This window comes from Pyxicephalus adspersus, chromosome Z (assembly GCF_032062135.1).
Source record: "Pyxicephalus adspersus chromosome Z, UCB_Pads_2.0, whole genome shotgun sequence".
Lineage (NCBI taxonomy): Eukaryota > Metazoa > Chordata > Amphibia > Anura > Pyxicephalidae > Pyxicephalus > Pyxicephalus adspersus.
In genome coordinates, this window is record NC_092871.1 from 37,082,037 (window position 1) to 37,099,687 (window position 17,651).

Sequence of the window (17,651 nt, forward strand, 5' to 3'; positions counted from 1 at the left end):
CAGTTGGTCAAGCAAGCATGGAGTGGGAAGATATATTTCCTTTACAGCTCACTGGGTAACTTTGGTGGCAGCAGGGGAAGATGCAGCTGCAGCAAGGCCTACATACCAGACCCCAGAGCACATAGCCATGTAATTTCCTCTTCAAAATCCACTTCCACCTCCTCCTTTGAATCTTGTGAATCAACCTCTTCCTCCAGAGACACTTTGCCGTGGAGACCCAGCACCAGCACCTCCCATACAACAGAAAGCGGTGGTGGATTACGTGTCAGAGTCTGTTCGTTTCAGATGCATACCCACACTACCTTTTTTCAGCCCTGCGGAGTGGCTGCAAATTGAGGACTTGTGCACTGTATTGTCACCTTTTGAAGAGGCGACCAGGATGATCAGCAGAGATCAGGCCTGTGTCAGTGACACCATCCCCATCATATGCTTGCTGGAACAGATGATGGTGGATCTCAGACACGACACAGAGCGGACGCTGTAAATATCATCTCAGACATGCATGCCTAGTATGCATAGTACATGGCATCCATCCACCCAAACACAAGGCAGCATGTTCTGTGGATGGAAAGACCAGGCGGAGGAGGAAGAGGATGACCCTGTGCTGCTGTTCGATCCACAGGAGTGTGGGTCCAGAATTACCTCAGCTGTGGGTAGTTTTAGCCACAGCACATCCTTCATGCAGGAGTGCCTAGCCAAAGATTCACGCATAAAACACATAAAAACAAAGACTGACGACTATTGGATTGCTATATTACTGGATCCACGTTACAAGCCTGAGATACAACAACTCATCTTGCCCCAGTACAGGGGACCTAAAATGCAGCACTACCAAGAAGTGCTTGTAAGCAGCAGCAGCAGCAGGGATCCCCATGGCAGTTCCACCAGCCATGGGAGCCAAGCAACTGCTTTAAGCGGCATGGGTGGCAGCAGCAGTAGAAGTCATCTAAGCCTAACTATGCAGGCTTTTTTTCAGCGGAAGCAAGCTGCCAGTTGTGCAGCAATTGCCAATGACACTGAGCAGCGGTACTCAGTCATGGTGAAGGAATACATGAGCTCTGCATGGGACATCTGCAACCTGAAAAGCCAGGACCCACTGGGCTACTGGGTATCCAAACTTCAGTCCAAATCCAGTGGCCAGAGCTGGCAGAACATGCCATTCAGATCCTTGCCTGCCCAGCAGTAAGTGTGTTATCTGAAAGAGCGTTCAATGCAGCTGGGGGCGTAGTGAGTGACAAACGGATTTGGCTTTCTACAGAAAATTTCGACCGAATCACTTATAAAAATATTTTTTTACCGAGCACCCCCTCAGGGCCCTCTGCCTCTATCTACTTTGAGGCCAATATCACTTGTAATGGAGCTGTGTGAATCATAATTAAGAAATTTGTATTTTTATTAGAGAAATACAGAATTTTTTCTTTCCTTTTGGATAGATTGCAAGTGCTATCAAAAATAAATATCTGTATTTTTTTTACAGAAACACAGAATTTTTTTCTGGCTTTTTTGACAGATAGCAAGGATCAGAATGAAATATCTTTATTTTTTTTACAGAAATACAGAAATTTTTCTGTTTATTTTGATAGGTAGCAAGTGGTATCAGAATTAATTTTCTGTATTTTTTTTTACAGAAATACAGAAATGTTCTGTTTATTTTGATAGGTAGCAAGTGGTATCAGAAATAATTCTCTGCATTTTTTTTACAGAAATACAGAAACGTTTCTGTTTATTTTGATAGGTAGCAAAAAGGATCAGAATTAATTCTCCATATTTTTTTTACAGAAATACAGAAAAATTTCTGTTTATTTTGATAGGTAGCAAGTCGGATCAGAATTATTTCTCTGTACTTTTTTTTACAGAAATACAGAAAAATACACAGAAAATTTTCTGTATTTCTGTAAAAAAATGCAGAGAATTAATTCTGATACCACTTGCTATCTGTCAAAATAAACTGAAATTTTTTTTTATTTCTGTAAAAAAAAATACAGAGAATTAATTCTGATACCAATTGCTATCTATCAAAATAAACTGAATTTTTTTTTTTATTTCTGTAAAAAAATACCGAGAATTAATTCCTTTAACACTTGCTATCTATCAAAATAAACATAAAAATTTCTGTATTTCTGTAAAAAAAAATTACAGAGAATTAATTCTGATACCACTTGCTCTCTATTAAAATAAACTGATTTTTTTTTTTATTTCTGTAAAAAAAATACAGAGAATTATTTCTGATACCACTTGCTATGAAAATAAACATAAAAATTTCTGTATTTCTGTAAAAAAATACAGATATTTTATTATGATAGCACTTTGTATCTTTCCTAAAACCAATAAAAAATTCAGTATTTCTCGCCAAAAAATATAGATATTTCTTTCCGATCCCACTTTGTTATATATCTCCAAATCCATAAAAATTTTTATACTTCTCTTTCAAAAATCTAGATATTTAATTCTGATAGCACTTTGTATAGATCCAAAAAACCATAAAAACTTTGATATTTCTCTACAGAAAATACAGATCTTTAGTTCTGATCCCACTGTGCTATATATCCCTAAAGCTATTAAAATGTATGTATTATTATACAAACAATACAGATATTTAATTCTGATAGCACTTGGATATGTATCCTAAAACCCATAAAAACGTATGTATTTATGTGAGAAAAATACATATATTTAACTGTGATAGCACTTGCTAGATATCCGCAAATGATAAAAAATGTATGTATTTCCCCTCGAATTCCACCAAGTAGGTGACTTTTTATGTGGTTTCACTACATAGTAGGAATGGAAAATGTGATTTTCGTTAATCCAATAATGTCCCACTTAGATACAGCTTCTACACTGTCCGTAGAGTTTATGGCCTCAACCTCCAATGTGGTCAACGCTCCGTACCAGGGACCAACGCCTCCTACTGCCTGTTACTGCTGCCGCCCTCCCAGTACCCATCTCTAGATGCAAGATACTAATGCAGTCCACGATCCGTCTTAGAGCCCACCGCCTCCTCCTCCTGCTTGTAAATGATGCTGCCGCCTGCCCAGTATCTGAACATAAATGCCAGACAATAATGCCGTCCATACTCCATCTCAGAGCCCACCGCCTCCTCCTCCTGCTTTAAATATTTCTGCCGCCTACCCAGTACCTGACTTTAGATGCCAGAAACTAATGCCGTCCATATTGGGTCTCAGAGCCCACCGCCTCCTGCTCCTGCTGTAAATGATGCTGCAGCCTGCCCAGTATCTGACTTTAGATGCCAGAAACTAATGCCGTCCATACTTTGTCTCAGAGCCCACCGTCTCCTCCTGCTGTAAATGATGCTGCCACCTTCCAAGTACATGACTTTAGATGCCAGAAACTAATGCCGTCCATACTCCATCTCAGAGCCCACCGCCTCCTCCTCCTGCTGTAAATGATGCTGCCACCTCCCCAGTACCTGACCTTAAATGCCAGACAATAATGCCATCCATACTCCGTCTCAGAGCCCACAGCCTCCTCCTCCTCCTGCTGTAAATGATGCTACCGCCTCCCCAGTACCTGACTTCAGATGCCAGAAACTAATACCGTCCACACTCGGTCTTAGAGACCACCACCTCCTCCTCCTGCTGCTGTAAATGATGCTGCCGCCTTGCCAGTACCTGACTTTAGATGCAAGAAACTAATGCCGTCCACACTCCGTCCCAGCCCACCGCCTTCTCCTTCTGCTGTAAATGATGTTGCCGCCTCCCCAGTACCTGACTTTAGATGCCAGAAAATAATGCCGTCCACACTCTGTCTCAGAAACCACCACCTCCTCCTCCTGCTGTAAATGATGCTGCCGCCTTGCCAGTACCTGTCTTTAGATGCCGGAAACTTATGCCGTCCACACTCCATCTCAGAGCCCACCGCCTCCTCTTCCTGCTTGTAAATGATGTTGCCTGCCCAGTACCTTACTTTAGATGCCAGACATTAATGACGTCCATACTCCGTCTCAGAGCCCACCGCCTTCTCCTCCTCCTGCTGTAAATGATGCTAAATGATGCTAAATGATGCTAAATTAAATTTTAATGCCCTCCTTGCTCCTTCTCAGGGCCCACCGCCTCCTCCTCCCAGTCCCCAGCTCTAGATGCCAGACTGGACTCCAGCTCAACATGGTCTTCGTTGCCCGCTGATTCCTCCAAGCCCAATCCCTTTCATGTGGTTTTGCTATATAGTAGGTAGAGACAGATTGGAATGTCCCTGATCCATTCATGACTCCAATCGCTACTGCCTCTACACTGTCCAAGTAAGTGATGGCCTTAAATTTTAATGCCCTCCTTGCTCCTTCCCAGGGCCCACCGCCTTCTCCTCCCAGTCCCCAGCTCTAGATGCCAGACTGGACTCCAGCTCAACATGGTCTTCTTTGCCGGCTGATTCCTGCAAGCACATTCCCTTTCATGTGGTTTTGCTATATAGTAGGTAGGGACAGACTGGAATGTCCCTCATCCATTCATGTCTCCAATAGCTACTGCCTCTGCACTGTCCAAGTAAGTGATGGCCTTAAATTTTAATGCCCTCCTTGCTCCTTCTCAGGGCCCACCGCCTCCTCCTCCCAGTCCCCAGCTCTAGATGCCAGACTGGACTCCAGCTCAGCAGGGTTTTCTTTGCCCGCTGATTCGTCCAAGCACAAACCCTTTCACGTGGATTCGCATTATAGTAGGTAGGGACAGACTGGAATCTCCCTCATCAATTCATGTCTCAAATTGCTACTGCTTCTACACTGTCCAAAAAAGTGATGGCCTTCAATGTTAATGCCCTCCTTGTTCCGTCTCAGGGCCCACCGCCTCCTCCTCCTCCCAGTCCCCAGCTCTAGATGCCAGACTGGACTCCAGCTCAACAGGGTCTTCTTTGCCCGCTGATTCCTCCAAGCACAATCCCTTTCATGTGGTTTCGCTATATAGTAGGTAGGGACAGATTGGAATCTCCCTTATCCATTCATGTCTCCAATCGCTACTGCTTTTACACTGTCCAAAAAAGTGATGGCCTTCAATGTTATGGCCCTCCTTGCTCCGTCTCAAGTCCCACCGCCTCCTCCTCCCAGTCCCCAGCTCTAGATGCCAGACTGAACTCCAGCTCAACAGGGTCTTCTTTCCCCGCTGATTCCTCCAAGCACAATCCCTTTCATGTGGTTTCGCTATATAGTAGGTAGGGACAGATTGGAATGTCCATCATCCATTCATGTCTCCAGAAGCTACTGCCTCTACACTGTCCAAGTAAGTGATGGCCTTCAGTTTTAATGCCCTCCTTGCTCCGGCAAGGTACGTGTGTGACTTTCCCACAACGCAGGGCTGCCAGCAGATTGGCCCCGTTGTCACACACAACCTTGCCTGGCTGAAGTCTGTTGGGAGTTAGCCATATGTCCTCCTGCTCCCACAAGGCACTTAAAATGGCTGAGCCCCTGTTGCAGAGGGAATACAGGCTTTGAAACCTCAGGACTGCGTGGCAACGTAGGAATTGTGCACCGAAAAAGCAACCTGCAGGATCTTGCTGGAGGTAAACAGATGCTGCCGAATAGGAGGTGCTGAGTCTCCACTGCAAAATGTCCCTGGAAGAATAGTTTAGGGCACAAGAGTCAAAGAAGGAGGTGGAAGTGGAGGTTGAGGAGGAAATTGCATGGCGATGTGCTGTGGGCGGAGGTAGGTATGCAGGCCTTGCTGCAGCTGCATCTTCCCCTGCTGCCACCAAAGTTACCCAGTGAGCTTTAAAGGAAATATATCTTCCCAGTCCATGCTTGCTCTACCAACCTATGCAAAGTAGGAACACATTTTTGTGCAAAATACTGTTGCTTAGGCATAATGTACTGTGGGTTCCTGCAGAGAAATGCGTAACGGAACACATTGGAGTCCACCAGCCGGTAGGGGAGGAGCACTGATGCTATCAGCTGTGCAATAGCCGCATTGATTAGCTTTGTTTTGGGGTCATTTGGGACATATTTCCTCTTGCGCTCCAGCATCTGGGGCTTGGAAGGTTGGATGCTGCTAATGCTAACCACAGAAAGATTGGACGGTGGGGTAGAAGTTGTGGGGGATGGCAATGATGCCTGGTCTTGACTGCTAGCAATGCAAGAAACAGCAGCTGATCTGCGTTGGAGCTCCTGCTCACTGCTGGTGGAGCCTGAAAAAGGTAATGCTCGGCTACATGCCCCACTCAAATCGATGGCAGCAGCACGGGTAACTTTGGTGGCAGAAGGAGGAAAGGCTGTGGAGGAACATCGAGCAGTTTGAGCTTGCTTCTTGGCAGAGGTGGTCGCACAGAGCTCCGTGCTTTCACCAGGTGTTCCCACCAGGGTGGTGGCTTTTTGAATGAGTGCTCGAGCAACTTGTTCCAAGTTTGTTTGGGTTTTTGCCTCGTTTCAAGTGTTGAGCACACAGTTTGCAGATGACCATAGTGTTGTCATCATCACTATGGACATTAAAAAAATTCCCACACGGCGAACATCTTACTGGGCTGAAAGGTGCTCTGGAGCTGGTGCTCGTGGTGGCGGTCCGTGGTTGTTCAGGCATAGTTGTGGTGACAGGCAGCTTCCTACGATGGAAGACTATGACTTGCCTCACTGGTATGTGAAGAATGCAGAGTGTGGGCAGCTTTAACCCTCTTTTGCCCTCTCCCCCTTTGAGGGTGCTGTACAACCTCCTCCTCCTTTTCTTTCTGCCTATTATGATCTCCTTGCTCGCCCCATGTCGGATCAAGGACATCATCATCATCAGGGGAGGAGACCTGTATGTGCCGAAAAGAACCAGCGGCCTTTTGGAGCCAGTTTGAATTGGCTGGTCTGGCTCAGAGTGTTCTGGTGAAAAGTAAGTAGGGGGGAAGCCTGTGAATTGACTCTCTTCATCAGATGGGTGAAACAACTGAGCATCTTGAAGGAATGCTTGTAGCTCCGCCTCTCCAACCCCTCGGTGAGACTCCTCTACATACTGCTATACCCGAGACTTTACTGATGAAGAACTAGGAGGAACAGGAGTATCATGGACTGTTTGGGAAACCTGAAAGGCCTGTGTCTAGGACTGGAATGAAGAGGGGGTACAATCACTTGACCCAGGCTTGGTCATGAACTCCACTACCTCTTGTTCATGGTGTGGTAATAATGGATGCTCACCAACAGCAGCGCTTCTTGTTCTTGGATCTGCAGCTAAAAACAAACTCATACTGCTTTGCTTGACACCCTGCAAAATATCACTCTGCATTCTTCACGTACTAGTGAGGAAAGTCATAGTCATCCATCGCCGGAAGCTGCCTGTCACCACAGCTATGCCTCAACAACCCTGATCGCCACCACGACCACCAGCTCCCGAGAACCTTTCGGCCCAGTTGGATGTTCGCCCGTGTGGGCATTTTTTAATGTCCATAGTGATGATGACAACACTGGTCAACTGCAAACTGTGTGCTCAACACTTGAAACGAGGCAAAAACCCAAACAAACTTGGAACAAGTTGCATGAGCACTCATTTAAAAAGCCACCACCCGGTAACCTGGCGTGAACACCTGGTGAAAGCACAGAGCTCTGTGCGACCACCTCCGCCCAAGAAGCAAGCTCAAACTGCTCGATCTTCCTCTGCTGCCTTTCCTCCTTCTGCCACCAAAGTTACCCGTGCTGCTGCCAGCAATTTGAGTGGCGCATGTAACCAATCATTACCTTTTTTTACCTTGTAGCTAATATGCTTCACAAAGTATACATATGTATAGTAAGTGGATTTTTTTATTGGGGGGGTTGACGCCAAAAATGCAAGTGCGCTGTGTGTGTTGTATGCAGCACTTTCCTTAAGTGGTGACGCTTGTAATATGCAGCACAGTACACAAACTATATACGACAGTATACACTGCGTCTGTGTGTCTGTCTCTCAGTACAAGTGTTATACTGTTCATGCATTCAGGGAGGGTACTCTGACTCTGGGTGCGTGTATGTAACACACTATCTATCTATCTAACGGTGAAACACTCAAACTGAGTACAGTAGTTTTCAGGACTGCACCAATACAGTACAGGGAAGCAGCGGCCTTTTGGAGCCAGTTTGAAAAACCAACCTGGACCACCTGTTTATTCGGCTCACCGAGGTGCTGAGCCCCAAATGTCTGGTGATATGCAACACGTCCATGTCTGTTGGATTCAAAGCTGGTGCAGTGCTAGAGTACCACATTCAGAATGTGCGCTGAGACATCATAGAAGGGCCACACTGGCAGATTTCCACCAACTGGATGTGATTGACGTGCACTTCCACTTACGCTTAGGCCTGCGGTCCAGGGTTAAAAATGCCACCCACTCGAATCAGCTGGCTCATCTGAAGTATACCTGCATCCTGATGCCTCATATTGATCAAGCATGGGCCGTGCAGCAGGAAGAGAAGGAAGAGGCTTTGAGACGGAGCGTGGACAGCATTGGTAACTGGCATCCAGAGTTGGGAACTGGGCAGGCAGCATCAGTAACAGCATGAGGAGGAGGCGTTGGGCCCTGAGAAGGAGCAAGGACGGCATTAGAGGTTGAGGCCATCACGCATATGCACAGTGTCGAAGCTGTAGCTATTGGAGACATGAATGGATCAACGAGATTCTAATCCATACCTACTATGTAGCGAAACCACATGAAAAGGAACGGGCTTGTCGGAATCAATGGAGCAAAAAGACCCTATTGAGCTTGAGTCTAGTCTCGCATCTAGAGCTGGGTACTGGGCAGTGGGCAGGTGGCAGCAGTAAGAGCAGGAGGAGTAACACAGCCATACACACTATGTCTCAGGCCCTGCCGCTTCCTCCTCATGCTATTACTGCTGCTGCCTGCCCACTGCCCAGTACCCAGCTCTAGATGCCAGACTATACTCAGGCTCAACAGTGTCTTCTTTCCTCGCTGATTCCGCCAAGCCTGTTCCATTTCATGTGGTTTCGCTACATAGTAGGTACGGATTGGAATCTCGTTGATCCATTCATGTCTCCAATAGCTACAGCTTCGACACTGTCCATATGGGTGATGGCCTCAACTTCTAATGCCGTCCTTGCTCCTTCTCAGGGCCCAACGCTTCCTCCTCATGCTGTAACTGATGCCGCCTGCCCAGTTCCCAACTCTGGATGCCAGTTACCAATGCGGCCCCCGCTCCGTCTCAGTGCCCACCGCCTCCTCCTACTGCTGCTGCCACCTATCACTTGTAACGTATAACAGAGCTGTGTAGCTGGCTAATTTTTGGACTGAAAGACCACCCTCAGAGACCTCTGCTTGTACTCTGAAGCCTGTGTATGGCTTGTAATGGAGCGGTGAAACCTGGTGGTTAATTTTTATACCAGAGGAACCCCCTCATGTCCCTCTCTGGCTGTACTCGGAAACCGTGTAAAATCCGGTATGTTCCCTTGGCCGCCCAAAAAAATGACATTGCCAGCAACAGAAAAAAGTTTTCCTTATTTTATTTTTACTTGTACAGTGTTGTACAGAGCTGGGAGAGTCATGTCATGACATGTCTTTTTAAATGTATTTTTAGGCTGTAGAAGCTCTCCACCGACCCGAATAACAACCCAAATTTTTCCCCCATTGACTTTAATGGAGTATGAATTCGATGTTCGATCACCGGAATAATTATGCATTATTCGACCGAATAGCGGTCGAATCGAATAGTGACCTATTCGACCAACACTAATAGGGATGGTGTCACTGACACAGGCCTGATCCCTGCTGATCATCCTTGTCACCTCTTCAAAAGGGGACAATACAGTGCACAAGTCCTCAATTTGCAGCCACTCCACAGGGCTGAAGTAAGGTAATGTAGGTAAACGTCTGAAAGGAACAGACTCTGCCACATAATCCACCATCGCTTTCTGTTGTTTAGCCAGCCGCTGCAGCCTGTAAAAGGTGGAATTCCAACGAGTGGCCGAATCACAAATTAACTGATGCACCGGCAGATTGAGATTGAGGCACTGGCTGTGTCAGAAATGCGCTGACAACTTTCTTACCTTCAGCAACAGCGGCTGGAGGCCTGGGTATCTCCTAAGGAAGCGCTGTACTATCAGATTCATGACGTGAGCCGGGTAAGGTACATGTGTGAGTTTCCAACAATGCAGGGCTGCCAGCAGAATGGCCCCGTTGTCACACATGACCTTGCCTGGCTGGAGTCCGTTGGGAGTTAGCCATATGTCCTCTTGCTCCCACAGGCACTTTGAATGGTTGCGCTCGTGTGGCTGAGGGAACCCAGGCTTCGCAACCTCAGGACTGCCTGGCAACGTCTGAATTGTGCACCGAAATATCAAACTGCAGGTTGTTTCTGGCGGTGGACAGAAGCTGGTGAATGGGAGGTACTGGGTCTCCATGGCAAAGTGTCCCTGGAGGAAGAGGTTGAGGCACATGAGTCAAAGGAAGAGGTGGAAGTAGAGGTCAAGGAGGAGATTGCATGGCGATGTGCTCTGGGCTGAGGTAGGTATGCAGATACTGTGCACGCAGTCAGGGAGGTTACTATCTATCTAACAGTGAAACACTCTACCTGAGTACAGTAGATTTCAGGACTGCACCAATACAGTACAATCCAACTATCTATCTGACTAATAGTGTGAGTGTGACACAGTCTAACTAATTAAAGCACTTTTTTTACTTTGACAAAGCAGGCCAAGCAACACAGAAAGGTTGTGATGCTTGCAAATCTCTGTCAGGAGTGGTAAATGCAGGCACACCCTGGCCTTATATAGGCCAATGGCTGCCTGTGTGGCATGCAGTGACAGACAGCCAATCTGCTGCCTGCCACAACAAACATGGAGGAGAGCATCTCTGCTGTTATTGGAGGGCCCTAGGCATTATGAGGGAGGTCCCTAGGCATTGTGGGAGGGCCGAATTCGGGGCTTCGAATCCAGCAAAATTCAGGCGGGGTCCACCCGAATTTGAACAGCCATATTCGGGTCGAACATTAGGACGACACGAATTTGAAAAACAACACTAGTGCTGACCGTGTTTCACTTATTCAAGATTAACAAGGATAGGTCAACATATGCATCTTTGCTGCTAGAAGGGTCAAATGGCCACCTGGATACATCCTTATTCATCCAGAGCTGACCAAGTATTCTCTTCTTTTCATATAATCTTTTAAAGAGAGATGCTTCAAGAAGAGTGACAATATGACAGGTTGGTCCCCCACTTCCTTCCAGGATAATAAAGTATTATTTGTAGACAGACATTATCTAAATTCCAAATTAGTTGTATCCTAGGACTGTGTCTCAGTAATCGAGATGGATGGGGATATAAATTAGATCCACAAATTCCCGAGTGGGACCAGCAATACATAAAGGCTTGCGGAGAAGTCTGGTATACTTTGAAAATGTACTAAAAAGATTACAATCTCCGTAAAGAGAAAACTGTTGCCCAAATCGCATACTCCTTTCCACCCCCGTATACACCCTTATATCCACAACTAACAGTGGAACCACAAAGAAGAACACAGGAGGATGAAGATTACGAGCACGATATCTGTCCATGCAGCAACAAACTGTTACACAGGATTCCCCCTGAGCCCCTCCTCCCCTTACCAAAACAAAGACCAAGCAGTCACCGATATTATTACTAGAGATGAGCGAATTGAAGCTGATGAAGTGGAATTCGATCCGAATTTCCTCGTGATGCGTGGTAACGAATCACAACTTTTCCTAAAATGGCGGCTACATGTGTGAGGACATGGGACAAGGAAGTCTGGGAAGGCGGGATGACCCATAATGCCATGCATGCAGCCAATCAGCAGCGAGCCAGCCCTGTGATGTCACAGCCCTATAAATAGCCTCAGCCATCTTGGATTAAGAGATTTTACAGCGTTCTGAGTGCAGGGAGAGATGTGTGCAGGTGCTAGGGAGAGTTATAGCAAAAACCTAATTGTGAGAAAAAAACTTAAAAAACGATTTATAAGTGCAGGTAAAGAATAGGGAGGAATCATTTCACAGCATCTTAGTGCAGTGAGAGACGTCAGAAGGCGCTAGGGACAGTGCTGCAAAAAGTGCAGGAAAAGATTATTTGGGGATCCAAATAGCCATTATACAGCTCTGTCATTCCAGCAATTTATATATTTAGAAAAATATATACGCAGTTAACTGTTGCAGTTATTTGTGGTAAAAGCGTTTAGTGGCCTATTTCAGTACAAAAAGATAAATATATACGCACTTCACTATTGCAGTTATTTGTAGTGAAAGCGTTGAGTGGCCTATTTCAGTATGAAAAGATAAATATATACCCACTTCACTGTTGCAGTTATTTGTGGTGAAAGCGTTTATTGTCCTATTTCTGTACAAAAAGAAAAATAAATACGCAGTTCACTGTTGCAGTTATTTGTGGTAAAAGCGTTTAGTGGCCTATTTCTGTACAAAAATAAAATTAAATTTGTCGCTTTTAGGTGTGTTTTATTTTGCTCCTAATTTATTTATTTCAAGTAAAATTATGTCAGACAGAGAAGTGGCAGGCCATGCACAGAGGAGTGGCAGAGGCCTAAATGTTTCTGGTGCAGGCAGAGGTCGCAGCAGAGTAAGGGGGCATGTCAGCAGGAGTCGCAGCAAGAGGCCTGAGCTCCGGGTGTCATCTAGTGGTCGTGTCTTGACCAGCAACCCAGCGATTCTAGATTGGTTAACTCGGTCATCCACTTCATCCCAAGTGACATCAGACACCCCCAGCCAACAGTCTGTGGGTTCGCCAGACACAATCCTTAGTTGGCATGGCCCGGGAGCAGGCCCTGTGCCTTCACTTGTCCTCAACCTGCCTCTGTCCTTTGCTGTTCCCTTAGCCACAGAAGTATTGTATGCTGTGGGCACAGCTCCACTATACAGCAAGGACGAGCTAGTAGAGGACAGTCAGCAGCTACTGCCCAGCCAAGAACCCACTAGGCAGGCAAGTAGTGATGAGGAGAGTGGCGTGGGAGGTGGTGTTGCGAGCAGTCAGACTCCTGACCCAGAGACTGTTGTGGAGGACATCAGTGACGTGCATACACTACTCAAAGATGATGAAGCCGATCGCATATGGCAACTGGGGGAAGAAGGGGCTTCATCATCATCAGGAGAAGAGGGTGGCAGCTTGCCCGTGAGGCAGCGGCTGAGCCAGCAAGGTGGTAGCATGGCTGGTAGTCAGCAGGGTGGCAGCAGTGGGAGGTCGGGAAGCAAACGTGCCTGGGATAGACCACCTGCACCTTGCAGCAGTCTACCTGCCCGGGAAGTATTGGTGCAGGGGTTCGCGGAGGCAGCGGCGGTAACAGTCAGTCAGTGCGGAGTGTTGGGGGAAAATCACCTACTCGGCGGTATGGCAGTTTATTATTAAGCCGCCAGAGGAGGTTAACCTGGTCATATGTAGAATTTGTGGGCAGAGGGTGAAGCGTGGCCAGGGTGCCAATGTTGGCACCACAGCCCTGCGTCAACATTTGCAGCTTCACCATAAAGTGGCTTGGGAGAACTTTGGCTCCGATGTGGTGGTCCAGCCTGCCGCAGCAACCGCTGCATCAAACAGTGGCATGCACCGGCTATCAGACAGTCATGGCTCTACCACCTCAGCCGAAGCTAGCTGTATGTCATTTCTATCTTCTGCTGGTCCAGATGGTCCTGCTCCTACTCCTCGTCAGTCATTTCGTCAGCAATCGATCACCGAAGCGATTCCCAAGAGACAACAGTATGGGTGCACTCATCCAACGGCGCAAAAGCTGAATGTGCTCCTGTCAAAGTTGCTGGTGCTGTAGTCCCTCCCTTTCCAAGTGGTGGACTCTGCACCTTTCAGAGAACTTTTGGCTTGTGCCGAGCCGAGGTGGAGAGTCCCAAGCCGTTATTTCCTTGCGAAAAAGGCAGTACCAGCCCTGCACAAATATGTAGAACAGAAGGTGGGCCAATCCTTGGCCAGGTGACACCGCTTCCACCTCCACGTTCTCACAACGCTGGTCCAGCGACAACGTCCGCCTCTGCCCCCTCATCCTCCACCGTGTCCTCAGCCTACACTGCAGGGACAATTCACAGTGCCCCTCCAGCATACAACATGTGCAAGGCATGGCGGTGTCATGCTGTTCTGCACCTGGTTTGCCTGGGCAAACGGAGTCACACAGGGGAAGAACTGCTCTGTGTGATTCATCAAGAAATCGAATGCTGGCTTTCTCCGAGACAAACCAAAATTGGAACCATGGTGACTGACAACAGGAAGAACATTGAGTTGGGGCTGTGTCAAGGAAGGCTGAGCCATGTGCCCTGCATGGCACACGTCTTCAATCTGGTTGTCAAGCGGTTCCTGAAGTCTTCCACCCATCTGCAAGACATCATAAAAATGGTCAGGAAACTTTGCATGCACTTCAGCCACTCATACACCGCAAAGCACACCCTCCTTGAGCTGTAATGGCAGAACGGTATCCCCCACTATAGGCTGATATGTGACGTTTCCACCCGTTGGAATTCCATCCTCCATATTATTCCTGTGGTAAATTTTCTGACACCTCCTGTTCCGAATCCAAAAGTTACAAGGAACAGGGGGCCCCACTTTCACAGTCTGTATTCATAGTGAGCCTCCTGATGCTGCTGCCATCTCCAGACTCTGTCATTGTGCCACTCTGTGGTCTCCGCCTGATGCTGCTGCTGCCCCCACCTCAAGACCCTGTCATTGTGCCACTCTGTGGTCTCCTCCTGATGTTGCTGCTGCCGCCACCTCCAGACCCTGTCATTGTGCCACTCTGTGGTCTCCTCCTGATGTTGCTGCTGCCGCCACCTCCAGACTCTGTCATTGTGGGTGTGGCTTCCGAGGAAGCAGCTGCAGGCTGGTCTGTGCTCCTCTCTCCCCGATGTCTGGCTCTAGCCCAGGGTTGGGCTGCCCTGGGTGGTGAAGTTCCCCAGGAAAGCCCCAGGCTTCTCGGCCTATACATGATGCAGACTCTGATAGTTTCCATACAACAGATTCTCCAGGTATTGATAAGAATGAAAGCTGTGAAATTTCTGATAAAGATGTTTGTCATGTGAAGAGCAGTATGAAGCATGAACATGAGTTTGATAAACCTGTACAGCAGATGGGAAGTTGTATCCAGGCAAGCCCAGCAATGGAGCAGTCAGTGCAGTCAGGTCAGAGCAGTGTTGGGGCAGCACAGAAAGCTTTGCCCACCCCACAGGTGGTTCAGAGGGTGACTCGGAGTCAGTCTACCCCACAGAGAGGTGATGGCGGGGCAGCACTGGCCCAGCTCAGTGCAGCCATTTCGCAGACACCAAGGAAGGGTTCCTTTGAACAAAAGACAATCAAGGAGAATTTGCAGCAACAAGTTTTGATTCCCACCAGCCGGGTGCGCTCAGCCCGATTGAGAGCCCAGCAAAGTAAAAACAGTGCTGAAAGTACTAAAAAGCCAACAAATGTGGCTTTGGGGGCTCCATCAGCTCGGAAATTCTCCCAGATTACTGCAAATACAACCAGCAGTACAAAGCTCCAGTCTGAGATGGGGTCAGCGAAACACAAATCACTGCAGATTCGTCAATCACCTGTGAGTGGGAAGGGGGCAGCGCATGACATGGCTTCCAGTTCATCTGAGGACCCAGCAACGTTCAAACACAGCTAGCCAGCCTGGGCTGAGCCTAACACAGAACATTCCAGCCCTTGTAAAAGAAATGGAAACCCTGAGGAAAGCAAAGAAAACAATCCAGAGCCAGATAGAGGGAATTTATAAAGTAAAGGCTGCAAATCCCTCCAAGGAAGCTCTGTATGACAGCAAGCTGAAATCACTGGCTATGGAACTCGCTTCGGTGGTTGGGAAGATCGACTCAGCCCAGGAACAACTGGGACCCATAGGAGAGGCTTATAAGAATAAAAATCATTTCCAAGAGACTGAGGATCCCATCAGTATGCCATTGGTAAGGAAATCTGTGTTGCAGCAGCCAATATTTTCTTACCAGCGAAAAAACCTGTCTGATGATAGCAATGTAACCAGGGAGTTTCAGCAGCAGAAGAGAGACTCTGCACTATCACCACAGCCAGCAGGGGGCAGAAGTGAGAACTTTCATATTGCACCAGGTACATCTGCAGAGGTATTAAGGGGCAATCCTGCTCAGCTGGTAGCAATGGACAGCAGTGCAGCCCAGATAATGGACTCACTTGAGAATGTAGAGATCCATGGTGTGGGGAGTCAGGAGTCTCCCATTACTAATAATGCTGGGGGAGGTAATGCTGGGAGTAATTTGTTTGAAGGGGAGGTGTAATGTATATCGCAAGGATCTGAATGTACTAGCTCAGATAATCATGGCAATGAGGAGGTGGTGCCGGATATGACAAATGATTTTCCCCCTCTAGTAAATCAGCCACAAACATCTAATGGGTCCAGTAGTGGTTCTGGGCTGGTACCCCCTCAGAACGCTTGGAGCCGCAGGGCTCTTTCAGTGTTTGCTAGCACTGTCTACCTGGGGCAAGCGTTAAAGGTCCCAAAGATGAATTACCCAATAGGCATTATGTGGTGCAGGAATTGTTGTGTCACCAGATGGGCTTTGTACCAGCTGATATTCTGGCCGTCATTAACCTCCTAGGTAATCAGGGTTATGATGTCAGCTTTAAGCTAATGTCAAACTTGGATAAATTCTGGGCTCAGTTCAGCAGGTTCAGGAATACAGAAGGCTGGGACAAGTTTACCTTTATCCCAATCTCAAAGCCAGATACAGTGAATGTCAATATCTTATTCTGGAATGAGTCGGTTCCCCTCATGACATTGTAATCTGGATCAGATGCCATTGTGATTTGGTCTCTGACCTGACCAAGAATAAAGATGCTGATGGGATCTGGACAGGGGGTTGGAGAGTTTCAGTGAAGCTGAGACAATCTAATAATGTCACCCATCACCTGCCAAATTCCTTTTTATTTGGTTGGGAGAGAGGGGTCTGTTTCTTTCCCGGTCAGCCAAGGCTGTGCTATAAATGTGGCAAACCTGGTCACCTGGCCAACATTTGTACAGTAAAGAAGTGCAATCTGTGTGGTGAAATTGGCCATACAGGGTCAGATTGTGTGAATGTGCGGTGTAACTTGTGTGGTGAACATGGCCATTTCCATAGAGAATGTTCACAGGCTTATCACAATCTATGTAATGACCCTGCAGATGAGGAGCTGATTACTGCTACAGAGGTCTTAGAGGAAGAAGCTTTAGTGTCAGACATAATCCCGACCACAGAGGATCCTCAGCCAGAGGGCAGGAAACCAGAACACACCTGGCAGAAGAACAACCTGGAGAACATTCATCCCAGGATTCACTGCCATCTGTTAGATTTGCCAATGCTGTGCCCTCTCCTTCTGTGCAGGGTGAAGTCACACAATTTAAACAAAAAATAAAACAGATAAATCTACCCAAAAGCCTGAGGGGGAATGGATGGTGGTAGAGAAACCAGCAAAGAAAGTGAAAGGTGTAAAAGAAGTAGGGGGGGTCATTGCCTCTAACAGGTATGATGTGCTGGTGGTATCCAACACTGATCCCTATGAGTTAGAGCTAGAACAGGAACTAAAAAGAATAGAAAGAGAATGTGAGTCTGGGTCAGACGATGATCCACCTACCAAGAAAAGATCCTTTCCAGGGCCAGAAATGGAGGAATCAGTCATGGAAACCAGCAATGGGGATTCAGACTGATCTGATCATCAGATCTGATTTGCCATGTTTAGAGTAATTGTTCTGCTCTTCTGCACTATGATGGCGGAGTTGTCTTTAAGTATTGTTTCCAGTAATG